The sequence below is a fragment of the Halichoerus grypus genome, chromosome 9, assembly GCF_964656455.1.
Source record: "Halichoerus grypus chromosome 9, mHalGry1.hap1.1, whole genome shotgun sequence".
NCBI classification, from domain to species: Eukaryota; Metazoa; Chordata; class Mammalia; order Carnivora; family Phocidae; genus Halichoerus; species Halichoerus grypus.
In genome coordinates, this window is record NC_135720.1 from 37,660,918 (window position 1) to 37,677,862 (window position 16,945).

The 16,945-nt window shown below is 37.4% G+C and overlaps 1 long non-coding RNA gene across 4 annotated transcripts in view; it reads left to right on the plus strand.

The window, feature by feature from the left end:
• LOC118545989 (uncharacterized) overlaps window positions 1-16,290 on the plus strand; it is a 334,610-nt gene extending 318,320 nt beyond the window's left edge. For 2 of the 4 annotated variants that reach the window (XR_013441128.1, XR_013441129.1), the window contains exons 10-11: window positions 4,535-4,792; window positions 7,078-7,957. This is a non-coding gene — a long non-coding RNA (uncharacterized LOC118545989). Of the gene's footprint in view, window positions 1-4,534; window positions 4,793-7,077; window positions 7,958-14,064 lie in introns of those variants that run through there. The other 2 variants (XR_013441131.1, XR_013441130.1) reach the window with 2 other exon arrangements.
• Window positions 16,291-16,945: the final 655 nt, after the last annotated feature.

Consider the following 16,945-nt stretch of genomic DNA (forward strand, 5'->3'; position numbering starts at 1 on the left):
AATTTGTAGATAATATTTTTTGAGAAAATCCAAGATAATCCATTTAATAATTAACAAAGTTATATCAGTTATAAGTGGTTATAAAATAATTATAATAATAAACATATAAAGCATAACAAAAATCTAACAATCTAATAGTAAAACAATCCACTAACACTTTATCAAGAAGTGTGTGAGACCTATGTTAAAAATAACCCCACAAATATTTTTTGAAATGCAAATGAAAGTTTTGCTATTTGAAGAGACGTATCATAGAAATATTAATTCTCCCCCAAATTAATTTACATGTTTATCCAAATTCCAATAAAAATCCCACCTCCTTAAAAAATTGTATGGTTTTAGAACATTAAAAATTATTCTAAACTTTTTTTAGAACACTAAAGAGATGAGCTTAGCCATGAATTTTATGGGAGCACAAAAAAGGGGGGAAGAGTAGCTAAGGAGGAACTTGCTTTATTAGATGTTAAAACTTTATATAAAAATTTAAGATAGTGGTAAAATCAATGGATAAATCAATGTAACAGAATGTATAGGCCTTGGTGCTGATCATAATACCTAAGAATCTAGCATATGATAAATAAAGTATCTTAAATCAATGGGGAAAATAGCTTTGTCCCAGTATTTTCACTGTCTGAAATTCTTTCTAAAAAGTTAATAGGAGAAAAAGCCAAGAATTCCTAAACAAATGCATTCATCACACATGATTTAAAACAAGGTTGGAAACAACTAACTGTCCTGTAACATAGCAGAATGATTAAACGAACTAGGGCAGATCCACATGATGAAATAGAGCCCTTAAAATTACATATTTGACAATTTTCACTGATATGGGCAAATAATTACAATATATTTCAAGAAACTATAAATCAAGTATGATCATAAATATATACATATTCCTTATGCAAATATGTAAATATTATATGTACAAAAAGACTGAAAAAATATACACCAAAATGTTATATATGCATTTTTACAAATAAGCAAAAATATGAGATGCTTAAATCTCCCAATTAAAAGGAACTGAAAGGAGTAATTACGTAAGTCTATAAAATTATTGAGGGTATATATGGACAAAGTTAGCAATGACTTTTCCTTTTTAAACCTCGAGCATCTTATATTGGAAAAAAATTTAAGATTCCTTCAAATTATGGATATTGTAGATGTCATTATAGATGACTTCTGGTCATTTTAGATAATCATGCTACCCTACATTACCACAGTCCCAAGTAGTTTACAATCATATTTCAACTATAGATGATTCAAAAAGTTTTTAATATAAATGGAACTTCAAAAACTTTTTCTTTCTAGTTTATTTTTCTTTTTGAATACATCTGGTAAACATGGATAACATATAGAAATATTGCCAAGATCATATTTTTGTGTTTTAGACAACTACATGTAAATTTAGGTATGTCCCTGATTCGTAGATACTGTGAAAATTATTTGGTGTAATTCTTTAACACTAATCTGTATGTCTGTAGGCACAAATAAAGCAAATTTCAACAAATCCTCATAAAACCAAAAGCTTACATAAATAGAAAAGACTTGCAAGATCAGAATAGAAAACTGGGTTCTTCTGGATTAACTGCAACTATTATACACAACTAAACTTTTACATTTATCTGAACCCACAGCATCATTTATTTAGTAATTTGTTCTTAAATTTTGTCCCTTTTAAATTTGCTTTGACCAGGAACATCCAGTCATCTGACTATTTTTTCCATACTTATTAGGCTCTAACATTCAATTTTTAATACAAATTTTTAAATTAAAAAAAAGAGAGAAAAGGAAATTTGAGGTGTACCTCCACCCTTAATCTCTTTATCAGAAAAATAATGCAACACATTCTCCTACCTGCTAATGAGCAATCATCTAAAAATAAAAATGCACTCCCCCACGGCAGCCAACAAAGCTTCTATTCTAAGAAAACAATTTATTTCCTTGTTTTGATGATTTTTGTCTTTTGTAGCCTGTCTCCAATGAAAGAGAGCTTTGAATTCCCCCCAAGACCACAAAATACCCCCATTTCTCCCTCATCATTGTGGTTACCAGTTTATTTATCAGTTGTGGCAAATGGCAACCCTTTACACCATACTTAGCTAAATAGTGTTTGCTTTAGGAACAAAGCACAGAGGACAAATATTTCAATGTGGTTTTCCATTTGGGGAGGTAGTGGGACTAAGTCTTGAACTCCAGCTGATTCTTGTCCTCTCAGACCCATGGTTTCTGGCAGCTAAAGCTTCAAAGAGCCCTTATGGTGCTGAGGAGACCCTTCAACTCTGCCTTGTACAGAAAAGGCAGGAATTCAACTGAGGCAATTAACCTGAGAAGTCCCTAGCTTCTAGGCCCCCTAGCAAGGAGCAAGTTGGAAAGACAACTACAGCACCCTGAGTTAATTATTACATAAACAGTTCATAGGGAAGCAGGGTCTCTTCTTTTAAGAATCCTCTGCAAGGGACTTTTCTTGGTCAGGACTTACAGTGATTCTAGTAAACTAAACCGAGAATGAATGTTAACTCAAGCAAAATCAAAATGAAAAGAAATTACCTCTTCTCAAGGCTACCCAATATAAATCAAAGAAAATCCCCTTCAAGCCTGAAATATTAGCAGAGGTCGAATGGTAAAGGAGAGAATGCACTCTATTTTATATAATTAAAAAAACACGTCAGTTATGACCCACTGAATTGATTTCATGGTGCACTAATGGGTCACGATCCTCAGTTGGAAAAACACTGGTCTTATGGGAGCCCATTTATGAGTGGGAAAAGATTTAGATCTGGTGCATTGAGCCCGTGAGTACTCCAGATGTGTAATTTTTTAAGGCAGAGCTGCCTGAGAAAAAGGAAGTATAGGGTTGCAGGGCCACCAAGGAGAAAACCCTACATATTTTAAATCAGTGTTGGATTTCCCAGAGTCAGAAGCTGATGTGCAACAGTGTGGGCTATTTTAATGGTCTTGCCCATTTGTTTTTCTACAAATCTACGAGTCAGGTTTTTTTTTGTTTTGTTTTGTTTTGTTTTTGTTTTTTAAGATTTTATTTATTTGTCAGAGAGAGAGAGAGAGAGAATGAGAGAGCACAAGCAGGGGTAGTGGAAGGCAGAGGGAGAAGCAGGCTCCCTGCCAAGCGGGACTCGATCCCAGGACCCTGGGTTCATGACCTGAGCCGAAGGCAGACGCTTCACTGACTGAGCCACCCAGGTGTCCCCATGATGTGACTTCTAAATTATGGGGCTGTCACTAACTAGTTATGTGACCTTGTGCCAATCACTTAACATCTGTGAGCTGAGAGCTGTGTGACTTTCTCACCTGTAAAGTAAGGGGTTTTAATGAAATGGGTAATGTGGGTCTCAGATTTAGATTCTGTTAATTAAAATACACTTACCACTAGGTATTTAGGAATACTGCAACCAGGTGATGGAAATGTCCCTGTCGGCTAGATCTGTAGAAAATACAAACTTTGAGCTTTCATTTTAGCACCCAGACACTGACTTCTTTAAAAAGCTGCCTTGTTTGTAAAAAGCCCTCAGAAATCATTTCAGAAACAGAATAGAATTATAAAATCCAAACCTCTAATGACAATGTTTCAGCAGGAGAAAAAAAAAAAAAGCAGGCTGCAATATGATACTGTGTTGCTTAGATGCCAGAAGTCCTGCAAGATTTTGCTAGTGATATCATTGGTAATAGCTGCCTGGGAGGAAGGTTTTCCTCATCCAGTTTTTATGAGATTTTCTGTATCATCAATCCTATAAGGATTATGTAAAGGTGACTCTTCTGCTTTTTTTTTTTTTTTTTTAAGATCTTTTAAAAAAATAATCTCAACACCCAAGGTGGAGCTCAAACCTACAACCTTGAGATCAAGAGTCAAACACTCCACCCACTGAACCAGCCAGGCTCCCCCACATTTTTTTTTTTTAATCTCAGTAATCAGTTGCCTCTACATTAAAGAAGGAAATCTAGTCTTAGCTGTTGGAAAAATAATTCCTGTTTTCCTTTTATACCCAGCCTTCCTCCTACTTCATTCCAGGCCAATGATCTATTGTTTAATTTCTTGGGAAGTCATTCAGAATGAGATCCTTCGGTTGTTCCTGGCCTTTTAGTCTCCCTCTCCCTTTCAGTTTCTTCTGGTCTAAAACAAATAAATGTTCTCCTTTCTGTGCATCCAATTTTTAATTAGAATCCAACCGATTTGGCTTCTCTAGTTGCTGAATTTGCCATCACAGAATTCTTTATAATAGTTTCTTATTGCTTTGTGTCTATAGAATAATAGTATCTGTTTTATTCTTGAAATGAGTGATTTGTGGGGAATTTTTTTTCTATTTTTTTCTCCTTGGTCAACCTAAATTAAATTAAATTGCCAAATGTGAATGTTGGATTAGTTACTTTTCATTGAAAATATACTATTAAGCTCAAGTTTAATAGGCTAGTATCTTTATTCAGGTTGGAAAAATGTCATATTAGCTGATTATATGGATTTCAACTTGAGCGATATTTTTAGAAGAAAAAGATATATTTTAATACGTATTGGTTCTTTCAGTTCAGTCCCCAAATGAAACATCGATGGAGTCTTTATGAAGATGAATTCTGCAAGTACATAGATGAGGTGTTCAGAAGGTATTCTTGAGGACCCCCTTCCACACACAAGGTAGTCACCAGATGCACAACACGTAAGCATGAAGAAAGTCTGCCACTGGTTTCCTTGCTGGCTGCGTCTCTTGGACCCGGGGTAAAGCGTGAGCTGTTGCAGGCATCTGTGTTTGCCAGGGGAAAGAAGAGCCAAGCCAGCATTTCCCAGGTAACCAAAGGAGCTCCCTCTCTTTACTCTGCAGCCCATTCCCAGTCTTATTATTCTCCACGCCTCCCTGTTCTCTCTGAATTGATTCCCCTTCTTCACTTCTATGTCGTATACAGGTTATTCCCATCCGTTGGTTTACATCTGTTTGGAGTAAATCAACTTGCTCACAGTGTGTCTTTGAGTAAAAAAAAGCACAGATTACAAAATTATGTGCATATTATTATATTTTGTACACATAGATAGAAAAATGCCCATTATAGACTCAAATATGTTAGTCACACTTCTCTGTGGATAAAGGATTATCAGTGTAATTCCTTTCCTTTTCCTTTTTTAAAATTTTTCTTATTTTTTTACCTTTATTTTTTATTTATTTATTTTTTTTTGAGAGGGAGAGAGAGAGTAGTAGTGGCAGGGGCAGAGGGAGAGGGAGAGAGAGAATCTTGAGCAGGCTCCATGGTCAGTGTGGAGCCAGACGTGGGGCTTGATCTCAGGACCCTGAGATCATGACCTGAGCTGAAATCGAGTCAAACGCTTAACTGACGCTTAATTGAGCCATGCAGGCACCCCTTACTTACTTTTTTACCTACTTTGCTTTTTCTGGAATAAGCATGATTTTTTAAATTAAAAATATAAAGCTATTAAAAATCAACTAAGAAGAGATCATTAATATTGTCATTTTCAGCGTATCTTTTTAACTTTTTCTTTATCTCTGTTTTTATGTCTTTCACTAATTTTTCTAGAATAAAAATGATTTTTTGAACAAAAATATCAAAGGCTACAAAGAATCAACTAAGAAGACATCAAAGGAATTTTTCTAATTTGAATTCTAGCTGTTTTATGGAGATTGAAAAGATTACTATCCGAGAAATAATTTCCAAAACATAAATAGATTAAAACTGGATGAAAGGCCTGACATAGCCTTAGAATATGACAATAGAAGATTGAAGTCCCCATCTCCTTGGCTGGTTCTATACTCACATACATTATCTTGCCACTAAGCTTAGGTGTTCGAGTCATACCATTAGATGTAGACTCATTTTAGGAAGTCAGGGAAGAGAAAATGTCAAGTGGCTGACATAGAGGAAATCTCATATGAAGAAAGCTTAGCTGCCTTTTCCCAACAAAGTTCTCAATAGTTAAAGGACAGATCAAATTTCTGTAGTTAGCTCATATGTATTGATATTATAATATGTACCTTAGTTTGTACTAAGTCCTTAACTCATTTAGTCCTTATAACAATGCTATGAAGTAAGTAGAAATATTATCCCTGTCCTTGGGATGAGAAAATGGATACAAAACATCAATAAGCTAGTAAGTTAAGGGATGGGATTCAAAACCTAGCAGTCTGTCTCTAAACAACTATATTATACTGCTCAGAGAGAGTTTAGTCAGACTTTTACCCTGTGTGACAACAGGAGGAAATAATGTTTGAACTGCCATAGCGTGTCTGACAGAATTTACCAAGAAAATAGAAAGAACTCATTTCATTGCAGAGAATGTAATCATAGGGGTAAAGGAACTTGGGAGATGGCATCAGTTTCTACCTTCAGGCGGGTGAATGCCTCTTTCTTGCATGACAAATTTTTGTAAAAACATCTAATGATACAGATTCCTCTGTGGAGTACCGTGGTAGACAGCCTCCAAGACGGCTCCAAATGATCCTCCCCTCCTAACGTTCATACCCTTGTATAATACCCTCTGTTTGAGTGTGGGCTGGGCAGATAACTTACTTCTGACACAGAAGAGAGCAAAAGGGATGTGATGTCCCTTCTGAGATTCAGTCGGAAAGACTGTGACTTGTCATCTTACACATTCTCTTGCTCTCTTTCCTGTCTACCTCACTTGCTCTGAGGGATGCCTGGCTGCCATGTTGTGAGCCGCCCTATTGAAAAGTCCATGTGGCAAGGAGCTGACAAATTCAGCCAACAGCCAGGAGCAGGATCTTGGAAATGGAGTTGCCTGCAGCCCCAGCTGACAACTTGATGGCAACCTTGCAAAAGACCCTGAGCCAGAGACATTTAGCCAAGCTACTTCTGGATTCCTGACCCACCCAGGAACTATGAGACAGTAAATGTTTGTTGTTGTAAGCTGCAAGTTTGGGTTACTTTGTCTCCCAACAACAGGTGGCTAATACCAGTATAGACATTCATCACATTGAACCCCTTGGCAATTCTTTGGGAAAATGTGTACAATAGTTCCTCCCCTCATCCCCATTTTTGCTTTCTGCCAAGCAGAAAGTCAACTGTCTCCAGAAGCAAATTATCCTCCTTCTGTCATCTCATTAGGTCAGTAGCAACCTCATGCTATGTCGCAATGCCTACGTCATTCACCTGACTGCATGGACCTGGCTATAAGCAACCAGTGTGGCAGCCCTGGCCGCGTGACAGCGTTCTCACCAGTGGGATGCAAGACGTGTCCCCTCTGTCTCACTTGCCCAAAAGGAAATTGCTTGCTCTCCACTTCTCTTTCCCCCTTCTCATGAGCTAGAAGTCAGACATGCCAACAACCCACCTCCAACTGTGCGAAGAACGTGGCAGAGCAATAAGGTGGGAGAGCCCTGGGTGGCTCCTAAATGATCACACAGAGCAACAGAGCCTCCAGATAACCTGGAACACTCACTTCTGGATTGTCAAGTGAGAGGAGAACAATATCCACCTTGTTTGGGCCACTGAATTGTTGGGTCATTTTGTTACTGAAATTCAGCTTATACTGCAGGGGGTATTTCATCAAATTTAGGTGCCATTAAGGTAAGAGGTCTCTCTACTTTTATGTCCTACAAAGAAAAAAGAAAGTGCTGCCAATTAAATCAGGATAAGCCATCAAAAGAAAAAAAAAAAAAAGACCAATTCATATTTTAAGTAATTTAATAATGTAGAATTTCTGGAATTAATAGAATAATGAAGCAATTTTATAATAACTATCTTCTTTAATGGATTATAAAATAAAACAATGTCATCATTTCCAATAAATTTTGAACAATAAGCTACAAACACAACACTGCCCATTTCCTAAAGGAAAGTTTGGGTTCTTGAGGATTCAAAGATTAGAGGTCATTGTAAATCATATGATATGGTTACTTTTCATCTTCAAACCAATAAAATGCTTTTTTTCCAAAGTGAATTTGAGGTGCTCTCTTAATCAAGACTTTGTGTTATGCTCACAAAATAATTGTGCAACATATATTTACTGAAAAACTATGAAAGTCAAGACACTTTATAGGAACATAACAAAAATAAAACTAGAAAAGTTAGGGGAAATATTTTTAAGAATTTTCTCTCCAATTCCCCACTCACTTATGAAATAGATTGAAAAAATATTTTTTTCTTCCTTATCCAACTTTCACTTAGACTTCAATCGCTGAATATGAAAGTTAAAATTTTCTGAAAAAAAAAAACATAATGTGTAACATGTTTTTGTTCCTCAAAATAATTTTAGAATTGTTTTTAAACTAGTAAAATTTATGTCTTACAGCTATGCCAAACTTCTCAAATGTTCAACAGTTTTTAAAACATTTATTTCATGATTCTAGAATTTAAAAATATCTTACATCTTACTCTTTGACTTATCCTATGTAAGTATATATGACAATATTTAAAGTAAATTATCTCTTGGGCATCTCCAATTTGCTGCCAGCCTTCGTACCCCCAAGAATGGCAGTTCCTTGAAAGCAGGGATTTTCATCTGTTTTGTTTCCTGCTGTATCCCCAGGCCTGGGAGAGTGAATGCACGACACATAGTAGGTGCTTAGTGAACACTGATTGAAGGAATGACTGCATTTGGAAGAACAGGGTTGGGGTTTCGTTGGCATTCTTACTCCCATGTGTCTGGCTGTCACATGCAGATGAATACAAAATAGATAGCCTTTCCTTCTAGTATTATGACACTGGATTTCAACTCCTGTAAAGGAATTATATTTTGCTTTAAATAGGAATAAATGCAAAAATATTCTCAAAAGTCTGAAGTCAAAAAAAGAAAAAACCCTTCCCCAACCTGTTACTTATCTTAATCTTTTTAAGAGTGAGTCTTTGCAGTCCTCAGTCCCTAAGCACCTTGTAAAGATGAACTAGATCAAATTCAGAAAGATGAAAGGGAGTCAAAGCCTCAGATTAAAAAGCGAGCTAACTCCCAAATAGCGACGCGGGGCTGCAGTGTGTATCACGGGGGAAGAGCAAGTTACTAGTAAGAAGCCAAGCTTCATTTGCTTGCTGGATTTCTCTCCTTTGTTCGTCCTCTCTCCCCAGTTCTATCTCTTACCATTCTTTACTCCTTCCCTTCCTCATTTCATTCTTTTACCCAGATCTCAGGGCTTTCTAAGAGATTTGGAACCTGATGGGCAGGGCCTTTCTTTTCACTGTACTTCTGTCCACTTGTATTCCATGAAACGCATACTGGGTTACTTTTCTCTGGAATTTACTTTTAGAAAAACAACAACAACAACAAATTCCAAGAAAGAAAAAAAGCTGATGGGAATTCCTTTTCTCTTAAATACAACTTCCAATTTATGTCTTGAGGTTGGTACCCATTAGGTGAAAAAATCTATCCTTTTTTCCTCTTCTGTAATCATATCTGCATCTCCTGAACAGTAAGAATTAATTTTCATAACTTGGGGAGAGAAACTTATATAGTTCTTTAGCAGTTTACAAATGTTATCTGATTTTAATCCTCACATAACTCTATACAATTATAACCCAATAAAAGAAAAGAAAATTCTGTTACCACCACATAGAGAAGCCCTTGTATTTCACTCATATTTTATTTAAGCAGAATACATGCTGAAAATCACATCTGATTTTCATTGAAATTTCTTCGGCAGTTAGATGTGGGTATGAACTAGGGAATGTGTTTTCTTTGAATTCTGTAGCTCTTTTGCTCATTTCTTTATGTTCTTTTTCTTTTCTTACGCATATGTTTTTGTAGTATATTAATGAAAACTGTGGGATCCCTTGCTGGGGGGATTAGACTTGAGGGAACTCATTCTATGTCTGGGAGGGGGAGTGTATGCATTTGGCTTCATCGTTCTGTCCTGCTATCACAGTTCTCAGTGCCAGTTCTGGGGAGGGTAGGAACTGGATATAAATTGCTTCTATTTTAACAAGAACATGCTTTCTTTATTCCCAGTTTGATGTTCATTTGTGTGAATGTGACAAGGCTTATGTTATTAGATCATGTAAAATTAGATGAAAATTATTATGCCTTGAGAGACAACATGCTATAAAGGTATAGACGTTATTTCTAAATTCTCTAAATGTATACTATTAATTTAGAATCCACTCAGTGTTGAGACATGAGACAAGTAGTTAAATGAGGTAAAAAAAAATGGTCAGTTCTTTTTGGAAGGTTGTAATTTTATTGAAATTCTTGTGCTCACTGTGGTAGCTCCTTTGGCCCTCCTTTCCTATTTCTTTCTGTGTCCTTACACCTCCTTTTAGAGGTAATTTGAGAAAGGGAGTAAAGGAAAAGAAACATTATTCTAATTCCTCACTAGAATTCCATCCCCAGCAAGCCCTGCCTATTTCACTCCCTACTAATCTCTCAAAGAGAACGGAGTCAGCTCATTCCCTGTGTTCACCAGGACATCTCTACGAGATGATATTTGACCCTTTGCTTTCCAGATGTCATTGGAAATGAAACCATATGTGATTTTCTCATGACTCAGAGCCCCTCTTACAAGAGAAGTTAGCTTGAACAGTTTGGGCCCATGAATCCCCCTGTGAGAAACAGAACAAGGGATGACTCGGTCACCCCTCTGCCTTGCCCAAGAAGGGAGAGAGGTGAGCCACATTGTGTGTGTGTGGGGGGGTGGGCAAGACATTCTTCCTCCAGGGTAGTGATTGTGTATCCCTCTTCTCTGGGCCAGCAACCTCAATTGTTTGCTGTTGTCGCTGTCATTGGACCTGCTCAGCTGTCAAGCTCTGTGGACAGCAGAGGCTTCCAGAGAGGCTGTGGTGTGTGGACTACAGCAAAACACCTGCCCGTGAGACACTGAGGTCCCGGCTACGGTGAAGCCCAATATGCTCCCGGGTATTCCCTTACTCTTTACAAACTTCATGCCAAAGCATTTCACTCACTTCTTGGCTTTACAAAACTTAAAAAACCATAACCTCCTGTCTCAGGCTCATCGTTAACAGGCCCCTTTATGCTCTTTTTTTTTTTTAGATTTTATTTATTTGACAGATAGAGACATAGTGAGAGAGGGAACACAAGCAGGGGGACTGGGAGAGGGAGAAGCAGGCTTCCCGCTGAGCAGGGAGCCCAATGTGGGGCTCGATCCCAGGACCCTGGGATCATGACCTGAGCCGAAGGCAGATGCTTAACGACTGAGCCACCCAGGTGCCCCTTTATGCTCTTAACTGTTCACAAGGGGCCAGCAGTCCTTGGTCTCCCCACCTGGTCAAAATCATAGCCGCCTCCTTCTATTCTTTCTCCTGTTAAAGTGCTTTAGATTCAACTCCTTTCTTTGTTTTTTTTGGAGTGATCTTTTTGCTTCTCTGTCATTTACAATGGCTCCTATGATTATATTCATTATTCAACTTACCTCTTTCTCTGCATAGGACAGAGATTAATTACAGAAGATGGTCTTCAACATTTCTTTGGGCTCCCACCAGTCTTTGGCCTCTCAAAGGAACCGTGGCTCCTGTATCACACATGAGACTTGAGGCCTAGGCTGACCCTCATTTTCATGAGCCCCAGGCCAAAGTCGCTGCAAGATCTGGCTAACAAAATGCTGGGTAAGCATCGTCATCATGCCATCATGCAAGATCATGCTTTTATTTAAAACATGCAGCATCATCCTTTTATATAAAACAACTTGTCATTTCTAGCTACTTTGTTCTCTTATTACTTCCAGATTAGCTGTCTTCCTGGGCAAGAAAGGAAGCAGTGAGCTGTAGTAGTAGGTGAAAATCACTAATTTCCCTGCTCAGTCATTGAGTGCACTGCCATGTTAGAGGTATGAACAACAAAACGTGTACGTCATAAACTCACTTTGTTCCCACCCACTCCCTCAAGGCAACTCATGAACATCCCTGGGCAACATTTGCACCACACAACGCATTTCACCACACTGCATAATACCACAAAACTATCTTCATCTGGGGATTCTCTGCCTGATGGTCACCACAAGGTAAACAGGCAGGTTCTCATGATCCTTTGCATATTAGGTAGACTTTTTTTTTTTAGGTAAACTTTTTGAAGACAAAGAGCCAACCAACATTCTTTCTTTCCATCTACTTCCTTAAGGTAAAAACTATTACCCTTTGGTCTACTTGGCCCGTGTCGAATGGTCTTTGGGGCAAGTTGACCCATTTCACATGGGTCTGAAACCAGGAATGTTTAGATGATAAACTGTGTGGGGAGTGGTGGTAATAATGGGAAGAGTGCTGTCACAGAAATTAGAGGGATTTCAATTGGTAAAAGGAGAAAAACCCTGTTTTGTCTCTGGTTTAAATTTAAGTTTACTGCCAAAGGTCACATAATGCAACAAGTCACACGGGTAGTCTTCAAGGCGCCCAGGGGACAGAGCTTGTTCTCTATGAAGTGATGTCCAGGATGCCCTTTAGAAGTTTGTGGTTTCCACAGCAAGAGGCTGAATTGTGTTGCTGTCTCTAATTCCAGCTTATAAAAGCATGCAAAAAGATTATTCAAGTCCTACAGAATTTAGTAACTATATTGAAGACAGATTTGCTTTGAACATCAGTGGCCAAAATGATCAAGAAGATGAAAGAAGACATAGGTGGAGTACAATAGGCATTTCTATTTACAAATTATGTGTCTTTAAACTCCATACTCCCTGGATTTCATTCTGCTTTTGTACTCAGCAGATAACCTTTGATCACGTCTGCAAAGGAAAGAGACCAAAACATGAATAACTTGAAAATGACAAATAAACTGAAAACCGGATACTCCTGTTACTGTAGAAATCATTCCGATACTGTCATTGTTGGATATTTTAACTAGAGTCCCAAGGCACTCCTTAATGATCAAACCAAGTATGTGACCTTTGGTTGTTTGGCAATATCTATTATAGTTCTGACTGCATATGTCATTCAGCTCAGCCTTTCCACCTTTAAGAATTTGCCCCACAAATACACTTGTGCATTAGTGAAATGACATTATGTCCAAGGTTCCTTGTGAGAACTATTTGATATGTTCTCATATATCTAGTCAAGGAAATAGCATACAGCTGTAAAAAGAAATGGCAAGGTCAGTCATATATTGTTGTGGAAAGATCTCCAAAATATATTGTTAATTGAAAAAAATTTAAGGAAAAGAACAATGAGTATAGTTTTATTTTGCTAAATGTGTTCAACATAAGAAAGGAAGGAAGGGAAGAGAGGGAGAGGGAAGGAGGGAGGAGGGAAGGAAAAAGGACAGTGTAGGAAAGAAGCGAAGGGAAGAAAAAAAGGGGAGGAAGGAGAGAACAAAAGGAGAAAGAATATTTACTTGCATATGCTTAAAATATCTCTGCAAGCCTCCTCTCCTAGGATAGCAACTGGGAGCTGGGCTATATACTTTGTACCTTTTTAGTATTTTACAATGTTTTATACATTTTGAATTTTTTAAACCAAGTGAGTATCTTGCATGTTCTAACATAAATGTGAGAAAGTTGCCATACTTCCCTGTTCCCTATGGAGGCAGTGCGAATGACCAGTGACATTTAGTTTAATGCATTGTAAAGCATGAATGTAGCAATGACTATTTTTCTTTCATCATATTGATGACACTATCATTTTTATTGAGATGTGAACATGTTTTTTTAAGCTTTTTTTAAAGATTTTTATTTATTTGATGGAGAGAGACACAGCAAGAGAGGGAACAAGAAGGGGAGTAGGAGAGGGAGAAGCAGGCTTCCCACTGAGCAGGGAGCCCGATGCGGGGCTCAATCCCAGGACCCTGGGATCATGATCAGAGCCGAAGGCAGATGCTTAACGACTGAGCCACCCAGGCGCCCCTCAAAAGATGAAGTTTTAAATGTCCTTCCCTTGGAGCCCTGGCTGGGTGGTAAGTAAGAAGGACAATCAATCAGCAAAGATATTAATAAACTAAAGAAAGGGCAATGCTTCAAGGAAGTAGAAGGTAAATTGATGGTTTACAAATTCTCATAAGAGGTAATAACGTGAAGCTATTGAAGGGTAGGCAGTCTGAAAATAAGGCACAATATCTACATCTATGTGCAATTGAGTGTAAATGCAATCAGCTTCTCCAGGAGAACTTTTTTTTTTTTTTAATGTGTGATGTCATGCAGCACTGTTGATAGTTTTGTCTATTTACAGGTTTCCTGCACTGTGAGCCCAGGAAGAGAATGATCTCTGCTTTAGTCACTCGTGGACATCCTGACGCATGGCAGGAGATTAAAAAATGATCATTGCCTGAATCATTGTTAGCCTCAAAAGTTTATTATCATCAAGGGGTCTAACGCTTTCTAACGTAAAAATGCCAGAGTAAATAAGTGTCTACAGTATTTCCCCTCTAACTTCCTTTTACCAAGGCATGCAAACACTTCTTAGAAGTAAACATATTGTCTGAAACTGTAGTAAAGTTTATTTATGCGCTTGTAGCAGGTTTATAATAAAATACAAATATTTGCCCTGTAAATGGTTTTAACATGAACCAAAAAAAAAAAAAAAAAAGAATATAAACTTAGTGAGGTCTTTGCTTTAGGTTTCAATGTAAATATGTTTACAAGATATTTGGGACACTTAATGAAGTGATTAACAATAATAAAAACATAAGGAGAGCTATCAGAGATGATGTCAGAAGTCACACTCCATGATACAGTGACCATGTTCTTAGCGCTTTTTATTTTAAATTTAAATCAAAACCACAGAAAGTCTTTCTGATCAACTTAATTTATAGTTAAAAGGGGGAAGAAATGTAAAAAAAACAAAACAAAACAAAAGACAATTGCTGCTTTTGGTTATTCGGTACAATCTCAAACACAAATTAGCATTTGGAGCTGGATTAAATAAATGAATGTCTTTTTCCTGATTAGTGAATCTTTGCTAGTCTAAAATTTGAGCTCTTCAAACTGAATGTTTGAATTAGAATAAAATAAAGTCAGGAGTGATTGTTTGACTCTGGGTTCCCCACCCCCTAGCTTTTTCTTTCTTTCTCTTATTCTTTTTTTTAAAGTAATGTGAGGCTCAAACTCAGGACCCCGAGATCAAGAGTTGCATGCTCCACCGACTGAGGCTGCCAGGTGCCCTTCTTCTGCTTTTTTTTTTTTTTTAAACAAAATAGTTTTAATTGGTCTTTTTTAATCTTTAGAATTGATGATTTTCATATAACTCAGAGGTGAGTTTAAATGCAGACTATATGAACTTCGTTATTCTTTATTCCTGAGGGAGAGCTATGATTCTGTGAAAAACCCCCCAAAAGGGGCCATGGAGACAGATGGAGACCAAGGAGGCAAGCATGGCCTCCAGGGTGTGCCCTGTGCCAGTCTGCCTGGATCCCTCTGGTCATGTAACCCTGGGCAAGTTTCACAAGCTCTGTAACCTTAATTTGAAACTCAGTAAAATGAGGTAAGTGTTATGTGTCTTCAATTCTAAGACGTCATCAATTGTGAGATGCACCATTAATTTATACACAACTAAGAAAACACAGTTCAACGACTTGTCATTGTAAGACGCATCTTAATTTCAGAAATGTTAGACTGTTGGTAGACGTGGGGAGAGTGCATATTTGAATCCCAGAAATGCAGTAAAGATAGAATTGTGAGGATTTAATGAGCAAATGCATGTAAATGGGTAGCACAGCTCAGAATGTATTGTGCCCAGTAAATATTAGCTACCAATATTACTGATAGAATCCTCAATTTGAGTAACAGCTTATTTTTGGGATGGACTTCAGCTGGACTGAAACAACCTGACTCACTGGCAAAGGGGTAGAAAGACAGAAGATTGAGATGTAGACCACAGAGAATGGGGACTGATTTCATTTCTCTTGAGTCTAAGCTCTTTTGCGGACATATGTGCATCCATTCACTTATGGTTATGGGAAGAATCACAAGGTTTAACTATAAAGTAATTCTTAGGTCAAGTTTCTATCAATGTTGATACTTTTGCTGCATACCTCTTCTTTTTTTTCCTTCTCACTTGTCATTTCATAAATCTTCTATTTAAATATTTTTCATGGTGGGAGATCATCAAATTTTAAATGTTATTGTGATTTTTACATAGGCCCCAAGTCATTCAAAAACAAAACTGATGAATAAAAGACTGGAATTAATCCCGCATTACAAAAATGACTAAATATTGGGGCGCCTGGGTGGCTCAGTCGTTAAGCGTCTGTCTTCGGCTCAGGTCATGATCCCAGAGTCCTGGGATCCAGCCCCACATCGGGCTCCCTGCTACACGGGAAGCCTGCTTCTCCCTCTCCCACTCCCCCTGCTTGTGTTCCCTCTCTTGCTGTGTCTCTGTCAAATAAACAAATAAAATATTTAAGAAAAAAAATGACAATAGTTATAACAGAAAACAATAACAAACCCCACAACCCTTCCCCGCCCCTCAGTTTTGTGCTTGATTAACATAAAATAAATCTCCCAATTAAAGGAGTTATTTTTTTAATAGCTCATACTTTGTATTTAAAAAATAAAAACCTCTAGATTCAGAGTTGAATATATATGTATATATATATATGGAACATATATACAAGACAAAGACAAATCCATTGTATTTATTACATTTTAATCTAACATAATGTTTATTACCTCACTTTTTTATATAAAATTATTAAGAAAATACATCTATGAAATCTCAAGTTTCCTGGAAATTGCAGCACTTGGATTCAAGTTCTGTCTCTTGATTATGTTATTTAGCCTTTCTGAAGTTTGTTCCTAAAGGTCTCTATATCCAACTTTAAAATGCAAAAGGGGGTCAAGTGAGAAGATGTTTATCCACATAAATGGCCCAGGGCCAGGTTTATATAGAATTTCTTTAGTGTTTTTGTCCAAATAGGTCCTAGGTTTTAAAACTTCTTTTTGTAAAGATGAGTGCGCTATTGATGCCAGCTAAGAGAGTTCTCCCCATTTGTTCAGTGAGGGTATCACCTATGCATGAGGCTTGAAGAACCCCAGCTCAGGAAGAGAAGTTAACACTCCAGACCCCACGCTGACTTGCCAAATTTACTCTTTCATTGATTCCAAATCGAAGT